This window comes from Elephantulus edwardii, unplaced genomic scaffold (genome assembly GCF_000299155.1).
Source record: "Elephantulus edwardii isolate Elephantulus edwardi_28Jun2011 unplaced genomic scaffold, EleEdw1.0 scaffold00117, whole genome shotgun sequence".
NCBI classification, from domain to species: Eukaryota; Metazoa; Chordata; class Mammalia; order Macroscelidea; family Macroscelididae; genus Elephantulus; species Elephantulus edwardii.
In genome coordinates, this window is record NW_006399867.1 from 7,410,959 (window position 1) to 7,425,824 (window position 14,866).

Sequence of the window (14,866 nt, forward strand, 5' to 3'; positions counted from 1 at the left end):
CCAAGGGTAATGCACAAGAAAGGCCTGGCTATCTGCTTTGATTATGATCACAGCCAAGAATACTATACAAAGCAGCCCTGGTCTATCATACATGGGGACTCCATGCATCAGAATTGCCTGAACAGCACCAGACACCAACCACCCCAGCTTAAACAATCCCAGGAAAAGAACCACAAGAAACTGTTGACGTTAGCTGCTTCTGGGAGAATTACAGGACTAGGAAGGGTCAGAGAGTCACTTTTTCACTAGTTTCCTTTTCTTGTACTCGTTACAGTTGTTTTCCATATCTGTCTTTCACAGGAGCTCTAGTGGTTAAAATGCTCAGCTGTTGACTGAAAGCTCAGCAGTTCAACCAGAATGATGCAACAAGCGGCTTCAGGAAAGAGTTAGAGGCCCCTTAGAAAACTTGGATTCCTCCAGGGTAGCTCTACTCTATCCTGTGTGATTGTTGGGGGGTCCATGACAATGGACTTGACCCTGGACAACAGACTGGACCCCTCGATAGTGAGTTTGTGAGTCCATGACAATGAACTTGACTCCAGGACAATGGGTTTGTGAGTCCATGACAATGGACTTGACTCCATGACACTGGGTTGGTTGGGTTGGGCTTATGCATCACTTATTCAAATAAGGAAGTTTTTGGTGGCCTAGTGTGTAGAGAGTTGTGCTGCCCACCCCAAAGACATGCAGTTCAAATCTACCAGCTGCAGCCTGGGAAAACCTACTGGAAGGTCAGCTAGTGAATGGCACTGAGTTGAGTTACTAAAATAGATGCCTAAATGTCATTTCAGGCCATAAAAATTAATTATAATATAATTAAACTTACAGGCACTAAGTTTTTTTGGAAGAGGTTAAAAACTTCTCTTTTGAGATGAAATTTATTTATCACATAGTTCATCTGTCTAAACTGTACAGTTCATGACTTTTTAATATTATGTTTTAAATTTGTTAAAGTTATTTCCATAGAATGATTCACCTCGGAAAAGTTGACTTCATTTTGTTCTTTTTCCATAAGTGACATATTCAAAGCCCCAAAGCACGCTTGTGACCTGGGTCCTACTTATCAATGGGCTTCAGTTTAGATTACAGAATCCAGAGTCAGAGTGCCACTTACATTTCCTTGTCTGTAAAATGGGAGTGTTTGTAAAGGAGTTACCACATGGCTTTTCTGTGAGTTGATGGAGCTGAGAACATGGTTGTTGTTGTTGCTGTTGTTGTTGTTGCTAGCTGTCGTCGAGTCATAGCGACCCTGTGAACAACCCACTGTTCTCTCCTGTGCCATCCTCACAATCTCTGATTCCCTCAAGCCCATTGCTGCAGCCACTGTGTTCAATTCAACCTGACTGAGGGTCTTCCTCTCTTTGCTGTCTCTCCACCTTCCCAAGCATGATGTCCCGCTCTAAGGAATAACCTCTCATAGCAACATGCCTGAAGTATATAAGACAAAGGCTCCTCATTTTGCCTCCAAGGAGCATTTTGGCTGCACCTTCTCCATAGACCTTCAGCACTCTTCTCCAACATCACAGTGCAAAGGCATCAATTCCTCTGTCACCCTTGTTCATTGTCCAGCACTTGGATGCATAGCAAGTGACCATGGCCTGAATCAGGTCCTCAAACTGACATCACACACCTCCCCTTAGAGAGGTCCCTAACTATAGACGTTTCTCAGTGCAATGTGTCTTCTGATCTCCTGACTGCTGGTAGCAAGTGTATTGATTGTGGATCCAAGTAAGATGGCATCGTTGACAGTCTCGATCCTTTCTCTGTCAATCACAATGTTGCCTATCGGTCCAGGGGTGAGGATTTTTGTTTTCTTGATGTTGAGAGGCAATCCATGCTGAAGGCTGTAGTGTTTAACCTTCTGCAGCAAGTGCTTCAAGCCCTCCTCATTTTCAGCAAGTGAGGCTGTTTCATTTACATAAACAAGGTTATGTATGCCAGAAGGGTCACCCAGGGGGGACAGATTCTAGTGGGGAACATGGTAGATTTTATTATTATATTCCCTTTCTAAGTGAACTCGTTCTGCATTTAGGACAGGTGAGGTGTTCCATGGTGCCCAGCTCAGCAAAGAAGGCCTAATGTGAGCAAGCCACTTCCCTCCCCAAGTCTAGTTAATGTTTGTACAGCACTGGCGCAAAGTAGACATTCAAGAACTGTTCCATCCTTGACTGGAGAGGATTATGCTGAGTGAGCTAACTCAGTTCCATAAGGACAAATATTGTGTGAGACCATTAATGTTGAAATAGAAAGATAACTAGTAAAACGTGTATGAGGATCTAAGGGGGGTAAGATAGGAGCAGAGGGGTGAGGATGACAGTCATAGGACTGCACAATTTGATGCATAAAGAGAGGGCTGGGTAAAGGAAATGGGAAAGATACGGCAGGGATCTAGAATGAAAGGGTAATGACGGATGTAGTTCAATGTTGATTAATTTTATGAAATATAATGAATGGGAGGGGGTGGAGGTACAGCACAGGAGGGGAAGACTCACGATGAGGAGGATTGATTCAGTGACTGGGGTAATCAGGATGGGAGACAGTGCAATTGGCACAGGACAGAGCAGAGTTTAGGGCTGTTGTACATAGGGTCGCTATGGGTCACAGGAAACTCAAAGGCACATAACAACAACAACAACAATGAATGGGAATGATTGTTATGAAACACAATGTGAATGAAGGATAGTGTGAAACCCAATGTATATGAACTCTGTAAGCAAACCAATATAAAATAAAAATTTTTAAAAAGCAATGTTCTAAAAAAACCCAATAATGTTCTATCCTATTTCAACTGGAGCTTTAGGGTGAGAATCAGCAGAGTAAGCTGTTGCTGCCCCTTTCTGCTTTGGAGATCAACCAACCATGCGACCAATGGAAAACCAAGACTGGAGCTAGTTTGGGACTCAGTTTAGATGCGTCCAGCTGTAAGTGAAAACCTAGCTTCAACCCAAAAAGTGAGAGGAGGGAGAAGGCCAAGGCAGCTGATTCATGGGCTCAGCAAAGCCAGCAAGTCCAAGGGCATTTGTGCACCCTTCTCTGATTAACCCTGCTGTGACCACAGTCAGGTACCGCACAGCTCCGAGCACCGTGGCCCACAGGACCTGCAGAAACACGCCCATGTCTTTCCTCTTCTTAAGAGCAAAGCACCTTTCCAGAAGCACCTCCCATCGCCACAGGAGATCTTTTTCATGTTTCACTGGCCAAAGCAGTTACGCAGATGAAATAACTTTGCTTACTAAAACTGAGGTGGACCCTAAGTGCTTTGCTGCAGAAGGTCAAGGACTGGAGTCTTCAATATGGTTTGAAGGTCAACATCAAGAAGACAAAGATTCTCACCACTGGATCAATTGGCAGCACCCACCATGATGGATGGGAAAGAGATTGAGGTTGTTAACAATTACAGCTCGCTCAGCTCCACAATCAACACTCTTGGCACCAGCAGTCAGGAATTCAAAAGGCAAAGTGCATTAGGTAAATCTGCTGTCAGGGACATTTTTCAGAGTACTGAGACGCAACGATGTCAGTCCAGAGACTAAGGTGTGCCTGATCCAGGCCATGGTCTTCACAATTACTTGTTCTGCATCAGAGAACTGGACAGTGACTAAGGATGACAGAAGAAGACTCAATGCCGCCTTTGAGTTGTGGTGCTGGAGAAGAGTATTGAACATACCCTGGACCACCAAGCAAATAAATAGGTCTGTTTTGTATTCTGTTTCCTTATTCATTTTTCAGTTTTTGCATGATTATGATGTGACTGAAAATACTGTAACTTGGCCAGGTGCACACTTGTTCCCAAAGTAATAGCTTTTCTTTTTTTACCCCTTTAAAGAGAACATTTGCAAGTGGGCTGCTGCTTCTGCAGATATTGATTATTGATCCAAGTAAGATGACATCACTGGCAACATCATACCCCCTGCTCCATTTATCATGATGTTGCTTTCTGGTCCAGCTGTGAGGATTTCTGTTTTCTTGATGTTTGAGTGTAATCCATATCAAAGTTTTTAGTCTTTGATCTTCTTCATTAAGTGTTTCAAGTCCTCTTCCTTTTCAGCAAGCAAAATGATGTTATCTGCACATCATAGGTTGTTGATGAGTCTTCCTCTAATTCTAATGCCCTATTCTTCTTCGTAGAGCCCAGCTTATTGGACTATATATTCAGGATATGTTGTTGTTGTTGTTGTTGTTGTTGTTGTTGCCATCGAGTCATTTGCAACCCATAGCGACCCTATGTACAAGAGCTCTAAATGCTGTTCTATCCTGTGCCAACCTAGCCATCTCATATACACTTATTCCCACCGCTCTAGTCACAGAATCGATCCACCTCATCGAAGGTCTTCCTCTCCTTTGCTACCCCTCCACTCTGCCAAACATGATGTCCCTCTCCAAAGACCAGTCCCTCCTTGCAACATGCCCAAAGTATGTCAGATGAAGCTTCAGAATCTTTGACTCCAAGGAGCATTCTGGCTTCACCTTCTCAAGGACAAACCTGTTTGTTCTCCTAGCAGTCCATTCATAACAATCTTCTCCAGCACCACAGCTCAAAGGTATCAATTCTCTTTCTATCAACCCTATTCACTGTCCAACTCTCTGATGCATAGCACGTAATTGCGAAGACTATAGTCCAGAGCAGGTGCACCTTAGTCTCCTGCTTGATGTCATTGCTTTTCAGTACTCTTAAGAGGTCCCTCACTGCTGACTTTCCCAATGCAATTCATCTCTTGATTTTCTGGCTGCTGTTACCAAGAGTGTTGATTGTGGAGCCAAGCAAACTAAAACTGTTAACTATCTCAATCTCTTCACCATCCGTACTGATGCTGCCAGTTGGCCCAGTGGTGAGAATCTTTGTTTTCTTGATGTTGAGCTTCAATCCATATTGAAGGCTGCAGTCCTTGACCTTATGCAGCAAGAGCTTCAGGTCCTGCTCAGTTTCAGCAAGCAGGGCTGTTTCATCTGCATAACGGAGGTTGTTGATGACTCTTCCACCAATCCTGATGCCACATTCCTCCTCGTACAGCCCAGCGTCTCGGATGACCTGTTCTGCATACAGATTGAAAAAGTATGAAGACAGTATATAGATTAAATAAATACAAGGAGTAATTATGGGCAAATAATACATCCCTGCTGCATACCCTTCCTGATTTTAAACCACTCAGTGCCCCGCTGTTCTCCTTGAAGGATTTACCTTTTGGTCTATGTACAGTTTCTGCATGTGCATAATTAAGTATTCTAAATTCCCATTCTTTGCAACCTTACCCATTTTGGATATGATCCACAGAGCTGAATGCCTTTTCATAGCAGATAATCAGGTTAATATCATCCTGGTATTTTCTGCTGTTAGGCAAGATTCCTCTGACATTAGCAATGGTGTCCCTTTGGACCACAGCCTCTTCTAAGTCTAACTTTAATCTCAAGCGGTTCCCTGTACAGGAGCCACCAGTTTTTAATTATACTCAGTGAGCTTTTTCTTGCCTGTCATATTAATGACATTGTCATATAATATGCACATTACGTTAGATAACCCCTCTTTGGGATGGGAACACATGTGGACCATTTCCAGTTGGTCTGCAAATTTCTTGGCATAAACTAATGCTGTATCTGTTTGTTGAAACACCTCAATTAATATGTCATAGATTCCTGCAGCCTTGTATTTTTGCCAAAGCCTTCTGTGAAATTTGGATTTCTCCTTTAATATCATCTCTTCTTGATCATATGCTACCTCTTGAAATGACTGAATATCAACCAATTCTTTTTGGTATAGTTACTCTCTGTATTCTTCTGTCTTCTTTTGATGCTTCCTCCATCATTCAATATTTTGCCTATAGAATTGTTTAATATTGTAACTGGACATTTAGATTTTTTTTTTCTTCAGTTGTTTCCATTTGAGAAATGTTCAGGATATTCTTAATTTTCAGCTATCTAAATCCAGGCCTTTGCACATTTCATTGTAGTACTTTGCTGAGTCTTCCCATGCTACCCTTGGAGATCTGTTCAGCTCTTTTACATCATCATTTTTTTTCCAGGCTCAAGTGGCAGGAAGGCCAATGGCTCCTCCAGCAAGTCTTTGGAAAGCAAGGATTCAAAGAGAGTTTCCTTTCTTGTGTAATTAGAAAGTCTAGTTTATGATCATGTCCCCATCATCCATCATATTCCCAAGAGCTGTGATACAAATTGATATACTCACATGCATGTATATTGCAGCATTATTTAGAATAGCAAAGAGATAGAAAACAAATCAAGTGTCCCTACGTGGATGACTGGCTAAAGAAACGATGGCACATTCATAAATGGAGTAGTATGCATCACTGAAAAGCAGTCAGGTAGCTCTCGTGGCTTACTGGAAAGAAGCTGTGCTGCCAACCTGAAGGCACTTGGTTTGAATACACCAGCTGCTCCATGGGAGAATGATGGGCAATTTCTTCATGTGCAATTTACTGCCTCTAAAAACCTGCTGGAGGGAGCTCTGATGGCCTACTGGTAATAAGCTGTGCTGCAATCCCAAAGGCATGCAGTTTGAATCCACCAGAAAGACAATTTCCTCCCATGTGATTAACTGCCTCTGAAAAGCCACTGGAGGGTCAGCTGTTGGCTGGTTCCAACTCAACAGAAAACAACAAAAAGAAACATGCTGGAAGGTCAATTATGGGCCAATTCCAACTTGTTAGTACATAACAACAACAACAACAAGCCATCAAAAAAAATTAAAAAGTAAAATCAAGAATTTATGAAATTCTACCCCGAAGAAACCATAACTGCCACCCAAGCAGATATATGCACACCCATGTGTATCGTGGCTTTGTTCACAATAGCAAAGAGTTGGAAACAACCTAAGTGCCCATCAACAAACGAATGGATAGAGAAGCTGTGGTATATTCACACAATGGAATACTATGCTGCATTGAAAAGCAAGGAATTCATGCAATATTATTCAAAATGGGTGACCCTGGAGGGCATTATGCTTAGTGAAGTATCTCAGTCACAAAAGGACAAATACTGCATAGTGCTGCTGTTGTAAAACGAGACTGACATCGGGGTTGAGGGGAGACTGAGAAAGAGGAGATAAATTATGTATACTGAATTGAAACAGATGAGGGAGAACACTGCTTAAAAGGGATATGTGATTAGGTATTATTGTCATAACAGGAGTCCAGAATGAAGGCTGCATAGTGGAGTGGACGTGGGGGGAGGGATTGTATAACAATAAAAGAATTTTTTTTTTTTTTACTTTTCAAAGTGAAGAGCGAACTGGGGGGGGAGGTTCGGCAGGGAGAAAAGTGCAACAATGAATGAATGGAAATCCAAAGTCTCTGTAAATTTTCATTAAAATTAATAATAATAACTTAAAAAAGAGAAAAAAGAGTTCATGATTGTACTTCATGTGGATGAACCTGGACCATGTTATCCTGATTAACATAAGTCAGTTACAAAAGGACGATCAAGGTAACAAACAACTGCTGTTGTTATAAAGACCTAAGGAAAGGTTTGAACAGAGAGGATCCATCTTGGATGGTTAAGGGAAGAGAAGGGAAAGAAGGGGGGTCAAAATTAATAAATAGATATGTTGGATGGAGGACAAGGCAAGTGCAACAAGAGATTGATTAGACGTTGTCATTCATTAATTACACTAATCAATGATTATTAATGCTATAAAACAATACGTCTATGAATTCTTGAATGAGAAACCATGATTTTAAGATTTTCATTTAAATTTACATATCTTTTCACATCCGAGTCCCATGAAACCTTGAGAAACATCGCTTTACGTGCCGGAAGGGAACCCTCGACTAAGTGCTTCCCTGGTGCTTGTCCAAAGGTCGGCAGTTCTTACTCAGCCGGGGTACCTTGGAAGAAGGCCTGGTCATCTGCTACTGAAAACCAGCGGCTGGAAACCCTATGGGGCGCAGGTCTGCGTGTTTCATTCTCCTGGAACCCGATTTCTGGGTGTGCACCATGGGCATGAGCACCACGCCATTTACCTTTTAGATTATTTTTTTAATTTTTTACAAAAGTCTTTTGATTATTCAACATTTTTTGGTGATTTTAAAATTGACACATCACGTTGGTTTTTATTTGAAAGCTTACAAATAAATTATCTTTGAATAAAAGACATTTCTGCTTACAACACTGATTACCATTGATTAAAATAATGAATTGCAGTGTCTAATCAGTCCCTTTGAAAAATAAAAATTCTGCCCTTTGTGGCAAAATGGAAAACATTCCTCTTTTATTATTTCCAAAATTTTAATACGAGTTTTAAAAGAAACCTAAAGAGGGTTTTTATGCACCGTAAAGTAAATTATCCCCAAAATTTGTCCAACTGTTTGTAAATTTAACCATGATGTGAATTTTAGGGCCAATGAAAAGCAGCGATTAGTGCTAGATTATATCCTGGTCTCTTGCGTCACCTGCTGGTTAGTTATGGTAATATCATTACATCCTCTTAAAAGTTACTCGTTCAAGAATCACATTTGGCCGGTAGTTGCTGGCAGGTCTGCGGATTTGTTGATTGCCATCGAATCGAGCACGACTCATAGCGATCCTACGAACAAAAGACCTGATGCCTTTCTATAACTATTGTCATTTCTCAAAGTTCATAGAGTTTCCAGAGGCCTGTTGTTTAGGAAGTGGATGCCACTCAGGGTGGTGGCGTTCAATGGGCTTTTCAAGGTTGTGACCTTTCAGAAGCAGATTGCCAGGCCTTTCTTCCAAGATGCCTTTGGGTGAGTTTCAACTGCCAGCCGTTCCATTGTCAGTTGAGTGTTTAATCATCTATGCCAGCCAGATCCTCAAAACCACTCATGTGTGCCCGACCGCCGTACTTTCATCAGGCTCAGGAATTGGCGGAGGCAGAGGAGACAGCGATTCATTCACGCGTCAGCAGTGAAAAATCACACATGTCAAAAATTAAAAAAATTCAACTCGGGTTTGGTTTTTTGACCTTATTCCCAGTTTCATGTGGGAGGTTTGAGGTGGGTCCCAAGTAATTTGCATTGCCAACCAATAAGAGAGGGAGCTCTCGTGACCTAGGGGAGGTCACCAGCTGCTAGGCAGAAGTATGGTCAATCTCTCCGGTGTGCTTGACTCTGGAAACCCGCCGGAGGGTCAGCTATGTGTCTGTTCCAACTCTATGGTACACAATAACAACAACAAATCAATAAGCTGCTCTATGAACAGTCTGGGGTAAACATAGTCTATTGATAAGCTAGTTGAAGTGAAAGATGGTATCTTTTAAGTGGATGCATGTTGTTGTTGTTGTTATGTACCATCGAGTCACTTGCAGCTCATAGCAACCCTATGTACAAGAGCCCTAAAGGCCATTCTATCCTGTGCCAACCTCGCTGTCTCAAACACACTCATTCCCACCACTGCAGTCACAGAATCAATCCATCTCATCAAAAGTCTTCCTCTCCTTCGCCACCACTCCACTCTGCCAAACATGATGTCCCTCCCTCTCCAAGGACCAGTCCCTCCTTGCAACATGCCCACTATGTCAGACAAAGCTTCAGAATCCTTGACTCCAAGGAGCATTCTGTCTTCACCTTCTCCAGGACAAACCTGTTTGTTCTCCCAGCAGTCCATGGTATATTCAACACTCTTCTCCAGCACCACAGCTCAAAGGCATCAATTCTTTTTCTATCATCCCTATTCACTGTCCAACTCTCTGATGCATAGCACATAATTGCGAAGACTATAGCCCGGATTAGGCGCACCTTAGTCTCCAGCCTGATGTCATTGCTCTTCAGTACTCTTGAGAGGTCCCTCACAGCTGACTTTCCCAATGCAATTAGTCTCCTGATTTCCTGGATGCTGTTACCAAGAGTGTTGACTGTGGAGCCAAGTAAACCAAAACTGTTAACTATCTCAATCTCTTCACCATCCATACTGATGCTGCCAGTTGGCCCAGTAGTGAGAATCTTTGTTTTCTTGATGTTGAGCTTCAATCCATACTGAAGGCTGCAGACCTTGACCTTCTGCAGCAAGTGCTTCAGGTCCTCCTCAGTTTCAGCAAGCAAGGGATGCACAGACATTTTCATTAATCCATTGTTGTTGTTAGGTACCGTCAACTCTGACTCATAGCGACCCTATAACAGATCTGAATCTTGCCCTGTCCTATGCCGTCCAAATATATAATCTGAGCCCATTGTTACAGTCACTATGTCAATCCGTGTAGTTTAGAGTCTTGCTCTCCTATGCGACCAAGTCTTTCTCAAAGTCATGTGAAACTGAGTTTTACAACGCTTACTGCCAAGAAGCATCCTGGTTTAACTTTCTCTAGGACAGACCTGCTTATTTTCTTGAGAGTCCATGGAACAGTCAATCATCTTCTCCAACACCTTGCTCAATTCTAGTTAATATTTTAAAGCAAAAATGTGTCCAAATGATTGAATGGAAGAAAATAAACCAATCCTTTTTTTAAGCTTTACTCAAATAAAAAATATGGACTGTGTACAATACAGTGATTATATGTTTGATCTATTGTTTGCAAGCTTTAACTTATGCAACCATTATTACCTTCCTTTTCCAAACTTTCTCTCCTAATTTATGTAAATTCACTTCCTCCTAAGTGCGCAATCTAACTTTTCAATTTGCTGTTATCAAATGATCAAATGTTGTTATTATTGCTGTGTACCAGTCATAGCTGACTATTCAGAGGTTCTCAAAGGCAATAAATCACACAGTAGGAGAAGCACCTGGTGAATTTGAACCACTTGCCTTTGGGTTGTTAGCACAACTCCTTATTATCTCAGGTAGTTTTTTTATAAAGACAATACTCACAGCAGACATTCTTTGGTTAAGCTAGACTGTTGCTTGGAGGTATCTGGGGATATTTTTTATTTAAAGATCATCATAGAACAAGAGTGTCAGACCTTCAGCCTTCAGGACATCTGGATTCATGGGAATTTGAAATATATGTTCTGCATTCCCCCCGCTTTTGATCAAGATTTTTCTTTGGTATCTTTGATAAAAAAATATAGATGTGTGGCATTTGAGCAAAAACCTGAAAGAAGGACACCTCAGGACATTGGATATAAAGATATCCCAAGTCTGATTCTTTCACAATTCAAAGGGAAATATTTCTTCTCGAATACTACCCTCCTTTGTGCCAGAGAACACTGCCAAGAAAGTATCGCTAAAGTGTTTCTTTCCACCACTGCCATGTCTAAGTCAGAGTCTCCTAAAGATTCCGAACAGCTACAGAAACTAGTCATCGGAGGGTTGAGCTTTGAAGTGACAGATGAAAGTCTGAGGAGCCATTTTGAGCAAAGGGGGACATGGACTGTGTGGTCACGAGAGATCCAAACACCGAGCACTCCCGAGGCTTTGGCTTTGGCTTTGGCTTTTGGCACATACTCAACTGTGGAAGAGGCTGGTGCAGCCACGAGTGCCAGGCCCGCCAAAGTGGGTGAATAGGCTGTGGAACCCAACCGGGCTGTCTCGGGAGAAGCATCTCAAAGACCAGGGGCCCACTTGACTGTGAAAAAGATCTTTGTTGGTGGAATTCGAGAAGATACTGAAGAACATCACTTGCAAGATTGTTTTGAGCAATACAGGAAAACTGTAGTGGTTGAAATTATGACTGACCAAGACAGTGACAAGAAGAGGTGCTTTGTTTTTGTACATTTAGATGACCATGAATCTATAGGTAAAATCTATATTCAGAAATATCTGTTATTTCTGTATTATTTATTAAGGAATATATTATTATCTATTATTTATTCTCTATTATCTATTCTTAGAAAATCTCTTATTCAGAAATACCGTACTGTGAGTGGTCACAACTGTGAAGTAAGGAAAGCCCTGTCAAAACTAGAGAATGGCCAGCGCCCCTTCCAGCCAGAGAGGTCGAAGTGATTCTCGGCACTTTGGTGGTGGCTGTGGAGGGGGTTTTGGTGGCAATGGCTACTTTGGTCGAGGAGGATATTGGGTGGACAAGGTGGCTCTGGTAGCAGCCATGGTGGTGGCGGAGGCCATGGGGATGGTTTTAGTGGATTTGGTAACAACAGAAGCCACTTTGGTGGTAGTGGAAGCTACGATGACCTTGACAATTACAACCAAAAAGCTTCCATTCTGGACCCACGAAGGGAGGAAACCTTGGAGGCAGAAACTTTGGCTCTTGTGGTGGTGGAAGTCACTAATTTGCCAAGCCACGAAACCAAGGTGGCTCTGGTAGTTCAAGCAGCAGCAGCTATGGCAGTAGCAGATGGTTGTAATAACTGCCAGGAAACAAAGCTTAGCAGGAGAGGAGAGCCGGGGCCGTGACAGAAGCCACAGGTTACAGCGGGCTTGGGACCTCAGCCACGCACAGTGGTGGCAGGGCCTCGCCGCTACAGAGAAGACGTGTTCTAGACAATCCTCATGTGTGCGGCCAATAAAAGGCGAGGACTGTGTGACTCATTGGAGAACAGGTTATTTTTGTTTCTGTTCTGTGAAAAAAGGTAAAGCTTTCCAAAAGCAAGCATGTTAATGTAGATTTTAATTACTTTTTTGTAGTCATGCTGTTGATTGCTAAATGTAATAATCTGATCATGTTATTGTTGTGTGCCATCGAGTCACTTGTGACCCATAGCGACCCTCTGTACAACAGCTCTGAACCCTGCTCTATCCTGAGCCAACCTTATTGTCTCTGACACACTTACTCCCACCACCCCAATCACTGAATCAATCCATCTCATCGAAGGTTTTCCTCTCTTGCGCTGACCCTCCGCACTCCCAAGCATGATTTCCCTCTCCAAGGACTGGTCCCTTCTTGCAGCATGCCCACAGTATGTCAGATAGAGCTTCAGAATGATTCCCGAAGCTGAATTAATGTCTCCCCCCACCCAAATAAATAAATACTACCGTGGCGTTGTACCACAGCATAGACAACTTTGTTGGGCATAGATAACAAAAGAGGCTTGTGTTCAGCTCCAGAGTCCCTTGAACTTCTAACAGCAGATTTGCTTTGAGATTAGGTTTTAGTCCTGTCTCCATACCTTTTCAACCTGTATGCAGAACAGATTATCCGGGAGGCTGGGCTCTATGAGGAGAAATGTGGGGTCAAGTTTGGTGGAAGAACTATCAACAGTCTGCTTTATGCAGATGACGCAACCTTGCTTGCTGAAACTGAGGAGGACCTGAAGCGCTTGCTGCAGAAGGTCAAAGACTGCAGCCTCCAATATGGATTGAGGCTCAATGTCAAGAAGACAAAGATTCTCATCACTGGACCAATTGGCAGCATCAGGATGGATGGTGAAGAGATTGAGATTGTTCACAGCTTTAGTTTGCTTGGCTCAACAGTCAACACTCCTAGTACCAGTAGCCAGGAAATTAAAAGACGTATTGCGATGGGAAAGTCTGCTGTTAGGGACCTCTCCAAAGTACTGAAGAGCAATGGTGTCTCTCTGGAGACTAAGGTGCGTCTGATACAGGCCATGGTCTTCGCAATCACTTGTTATGCATCAGAGAGTTGGACAATGACCAAGGAGGATAGAAGGAGAATTGATGCCTTTGAGCTGTGGTGCTGGAGAAGAGTATTGAGAATACCATGGACTGCTAGGAAAACAAACAGATTTGTCCTGGAAAGAGTTAAACCGGGTGGCTCCTTGGAGGCAAGGATTCTGAGACTTCATCTAACATACTTTGTTCATGTTGTAAGGAGAGACCGGTCCTTGGAGAGGGACATCATGCTTGGGAGGGTGGAGGGACGGCGCAGGAGGGGAAGGCCCTCTATGAGGTGGATTGACTCAGTGATTAGGGTAATTGGGATGGGAGTTTCAGAAACAGTGCGATTGGCACAGTACAGAGCAGAGTTTAGGGCTGTTGTATATAGGGTCGCTATGAGTTGCAAGCGACTCAATGGCGCATAACAACAACACTAGGGAGCTCTGGTCGCCTAGTGATAAGAAGCTACACTACAATCCTGAAGGCAAGCAGTTTGAATCCAACAGCCGCTCTGCTGGAGAGGGATGGACAATCTCCTCCCATGCATTCTGAAGGTACACAACAACAAGGTTAATGACTGCTGAAGGTGCCATGCGTAACATAATCAGGCTGATACTCAAAGATTGGTTGTACAAATCCACTAATCACTCCACTGGAGAAGACAGGCAGCTTTCACCTCAAAGGATTTACAGCTGCAGAGACATGGAGGGCCCCTGAGTTTGGTTTTAGTTTTTAACTCAGATTAGTTTTTGTTTCTGACATAAACAGCAGCTGGTGGCGAGTAGCCCAAACAAGCTGGGTAGGAAAGAGGACTGGTCAGTGGAGCTCACGTTTGCTGTGGAAGATCTGCATCAGATGTGAGAGGAGTCACGCACTCCTGTCTTTCTGGCAGAGAGCTGACGAACCCCATCGAGTTAGAAGCCAGATTGCATCCTAAGATACTTCCTTTTCCCTCATCCTTCGCATCCATTGAGCCATCCTAAAATGCAAATTGTTTATGTCACACTTTCATGTTAATAATGCTTGTTGGTTCCATTGCTTCTGGGAGGCATTCCCTACAAGCGCTGCACCAGGAGTCTCATGGGGACCACCGAAGGCCACCAGAGCATCCCTCTCCACTGCTTTCTATTTGTATTTGTGATGGATGGGTGTGTGACCAAGCTACACCAATCACGAGACCCCATTTCCAGCACCTTGGGTTAAACTATGAGAACAGGGTTCCTCTCCTTCCTGCTGGACTCAGATCTGGAAGGACACGGTTTCAGGAACTGCTAGCCACAGCCTCACATCTATAAAGGAAAGGGTGCCAGAGATATTAACCAAGAAGGAAGAAGCAGAGCAGAGAGTCAGAGAGTGAGAGGTGGAGGCTTGATCTTACCTTTCAAGCCCTCGAATCAAGCTTCCCCCAGGAGCAAGCCCAGTTACGTGAGGTAGTCTATGACTGCCTTTC

General features: G+C 43.1%; 1 pseudogene; it reads left to right on the plus strand.

Annotated features, from left to right (window-relative positions):
• Positions 1–11,151: 11,151 nt before the first annotated feature.
• On the plus strand, positions 11,152–12,368 carry LOC102867730 (annotated as a pseudogene).
• The last annotated feature ends 2,498 nt before the right edge of the window (positions 12,369–14,866 follow it).